Raw genomic sequence first — 4,199 nt, forward strand, 5'->3', positions numbered from 1 at the left:
TTCATCCTAGTGACAAAAATAACCATCATAGTTGGATGTATTCATGACATGGCATTTTTCACAACATTGTTTCAATTAAGTCTTATAAAAATACATTTCCTACAATGTACAAGTAAAAAAATTAGACATAATGTAGATCAATAATTCTTGAAATATTTTCATAAAAGATCTCAAAAATTTAATTATGAACAGAAAATAAGTTCCATGCAAATCTATTTGCTTGCTAGTGTTCTTCGAGTGAGTATTATTTAGATCTGGACTTAGTAAATGTTTATTATAACTACATAGGAGCAAAACTTATTATCTCTTTATAGAAAAAAAATTTTCTAAAATAGTTACCTTGAATAATTTATTTTCTTGTTCAAGTTTCTGTAGACGGGTAGTGGATTCCTTTTTCTGTATTTCCAATTGCATATGTAGTTGCTGAACTTCTTCATTTTTATTTTCAAGCTCATCTCTAAATTGCTCTAGTTGTTCTTCTAAGTTTATTATCTTTAATATCAAAATTATGAAAAGTAAAGAAAAAAAACTTTACACAGATGTTTGTCAAGATAGAATTAAGAATGTTGGGGCTGGGGCTGTAGCTCAGTGGTAGAGCGCCTGCTGTGCACATGTGAGGCACTGGGTTCGATCCTCAGTACCACATAAAAATAAAGATATTGTGTCCAACTACAACTAAAAAAAAATTTAAAAAAAGAATGTTGTATTTGCTTTACAAAGTACATATGCTTAATTCATAAGAATAAAGGAAAGTGGTTTTCTAAGCCAGCCATACCTGTATGGTTCCTAGACATGCTCACACTGCACATTCTTTTTTTTTTGTTTTTTGGTTTGTTTATTTTGTTTTTGTTTTGGCACTGGGGACTGAACCCAAGGGAGCTTTATCATGGAACCACATCCCCAGCCCTTTTTTTCATTTTATAGTTTTTAGATAGAGTCATGCTAAGTAAGTTGCTTAGGGTCTTGCTAAGTTGCTGAGGCTGGCCTCAAACTTGCAATCTTCCTGCCTCAGACTTCTGAGTTGTGGGATTATAGGTGTGTGCCACCGTGCCTGTCACACTGCACATTCTTAAACCATCTTGCCCAATTAGAAGACACCTTAAAGAAGGACACCAGGAAACATTTTCTACCATAAGCAGAAAGAGTCACAGAAAGGAGCAGTCCACATGCTAACTCTTATGTTAAATTCAGTTAAAATTAATTTAGTTGCTATTGAAAAGCTTAGAAAAATTGTAGAATTAATTAAGTTATTCTAGTATCAAATAAAACTAACTTAATATAGTCCCACAAATATCTAATTATAATCCATTGAATGCCCTGGCTGCTTTGTGGTTTGATTAAGCAGATGGAAGCAGAGATACACAATAAGGTCAAGAGATCCTTAGGTCTGAATTGCAGAGTAAGTTAACAAAATAATTTTAGTAGAAAATCAGAGAGCTCTTACTTATAGGAAAACAGAAATTTAATTTTTGAAGATAGATTATTAGTAATAAAAGTAAAATAATCCTCTTTGATGGTTATCCAAAAAAAATGAACCTGATGATGAATATTAAGAGCTAATTATTGCTCTATTTAAAAAAATGGGTTTGAGGACATTAGCAGTCACTTTAGCTCACTGCTTCACAGCTACTTAATATTTAATAAATGAATTTATAAACATATATTTACTTGATGATCAAAAATGTTGCATTAACAGCAACCTAAGATGCAGAAGCAGTGTTTAGTAGTAACTGGCTCAGAGCCAACTTTAAATCATTTAGTGCCTTAAAGTTGAAAAGGGGCATATCTTGCTTATATACTGATACATCACATAATTAGAATCATTCTAGCACAGGCAAGGCAAGGCCTTAAAAATCAGCCTAAAAAAAAGAAATCAGCAAGGAAAAAAAAATCAGCCTAATATTTCTTAAACAGAAATGGTATCAATACTAAATAATGGCTATTATTTATAGAGAATCACTGCTAGGCATGGGTACAAAGTACTTTATATATTGTTATTTTTTAAAAAGCCTGTAACAACCTTAGGAGCTCTATTCTATGATTAACCCCATTTCAGAACTGAGGAAGGGAGTTACAGCAAGGAGTAACTTGTCCTGAGGTCACATGTCTACTATGTGGTGAAACCACCTTTTGAACCTGGGGAGTTCCAGTCCTAAACTATAATTTATCCTGTTTCTAATAACTAATGTCTAAGACCTCTACTTAAATTTTTTTTGTAACACTGATATTGAACTCTAGACACTAAAATACATTTAGTGGTTGTACATATATAATTTCCAGGTTAGTTTATTGAAAATTGTGATGACTGTATCTTCTTCAAATTTATCTGACAGTATTTACACCTATTCTCTTCTATAACAAATTTTAATGACAAGGTATTATAAAATCAACATACACATATTTATTTAAGTAAAATTGCTGCCCCACCTCACATGACCTTTTTTTTTCCTTGTAATATCACTTAATAGTCAAATTCTTAGCTCTATGTCTTAAAAGCCCTGCTACTCAAAGCGTAGTCTCTGGAGCAGCAGAATAGGCATCATGTGAGAGCACGTTTGATGCACAGAATATTGTGCTGCACTCAAGAGCTGCATTTTGGAAGCTGAGGTTGTGGCTCAGTGGTAGAGCGCTTGCCTAGCATGCGTGAGGCACAGGGTTTGATCTTCAGCACCACATTAAAAAAAAAGGTATTTAGTTTCTCTACAACTAAAAATTTTAAAAAAAGATTAAAAAAAAAAGACCTGCACTTTAACAAGATCCCCAGCTGATTCATATGCAGAGAAGGACTGGTTTAAAGTACTAACATTTTTTATTTTAAGTAGCTGAACTTTAGACATCACATCAGACTTTAGTTTCTCCAAATGACACTATGGAACATTCTTGTTATTCAAGCAGACTCTAGTTTCAGGCTGTCTTATAACAACACCCAAACCAGAACATTAGAAAGGTTTAAACTTGTCTTACTTATCTACCAATTGATATCTAGACTATTTGGATGACACTGATTTGTACCTATTTGAGTCTTATTTTATTTTTTAAGTGTTTTTTTCTCTTAAAAAAAAGTATAGGGGCTGGGGTTGTGGCTCAGTGGTAGAGCATTTGCCTGGCATGTGTGAGCCACTGTGTTCGATTCTCAGCACCACATATAATCAAAAAATAAAATAGAGGTCCATCAACAACTTAAAAAAAATGTTAAAAAACTTATATATGTTCCACTAATTAGATAGCATATTCCTTGAAGTCTGGTGTTGATTTCACAACTGAACAAAAGTGCTCTACATTCAGAAACAGCTTAATAATAAATGTTGAATGACAGTCTTTAACATTTTTCACTAACAAGCAAAATATATTCAGTGTTCTGGCATCATAGCATCATAGGGTTCCAGAATCAGTTCTTTCTGTCTGTACTAAGTACTAACCTCTCTTAAGGATCAGGTCACACATTGGCAAATTAGGAGATTTTAGAACAGAATCTATTCCCAGGGAGAGTGTTAAGGGTTAATGGGACAAGGCATTTAATATACTTTCTAGCCCTCAGCCCTCAGCAAAGTTAACTATTATTTACTATTGCTATCTGTAAACTAGAGCTCATTAGCTCTACAGAGAGCTAAAACTTACTGATCCTTTTCTCAAAATAACTATTGTCTCCACAATATTTCCTTCTCCTATAAGAAGCTGTTTTCTTCTTTTTATTCATCCCACATTTCTAAATAGTCTAATGAACTTTTAAAAATGTTTTATACAAATCTAGGTTTTAGGAGTATTTGAACGTCTCAACTATAATGATACATAAAGATATCTTTATGTTTATACTCAATAGGATATCTGAAAACATTTGCCTAGTTTTCAGGATAGAATGCTTAAGTTATTTTCATTAAAAGACATATGCTTTAATTCTACATTCATACCTCTCATTATTTAGTTATAGGTAAGGGAGTGAGTTCTGATAGAATACTCATTATAGTTATTTAAAGCAAGTAAATGAAGGTCAGCTGTTATTTTAATTTGTATATATTCACTCAACATCTTTGGCTCTGGGTCTCTATCTGCAAAAACTGAAAGTCAGTTAACAGATGCTCTCTATGGTTTCTTATAGTTCTGTACTACTAGTACTATGATCCTGAGTAAAAGGTAGATGTTTATTAGAAACTTAATTCAGGAAATTAAGGTGTTAGTAGATATATATTACATTCAACTGA

The sequence above is a fragment of the Spermophilus citellus genome (assembly GCF_964194105.1).
Source record: "Spermophilus citellus genome assembly, chromosome: 16".
NCBI lineage: Eukaryota > Metazoa > Chordata > Mammalia > Rodentia > Sciuridae > Spermophilus > Spermophilus citellus.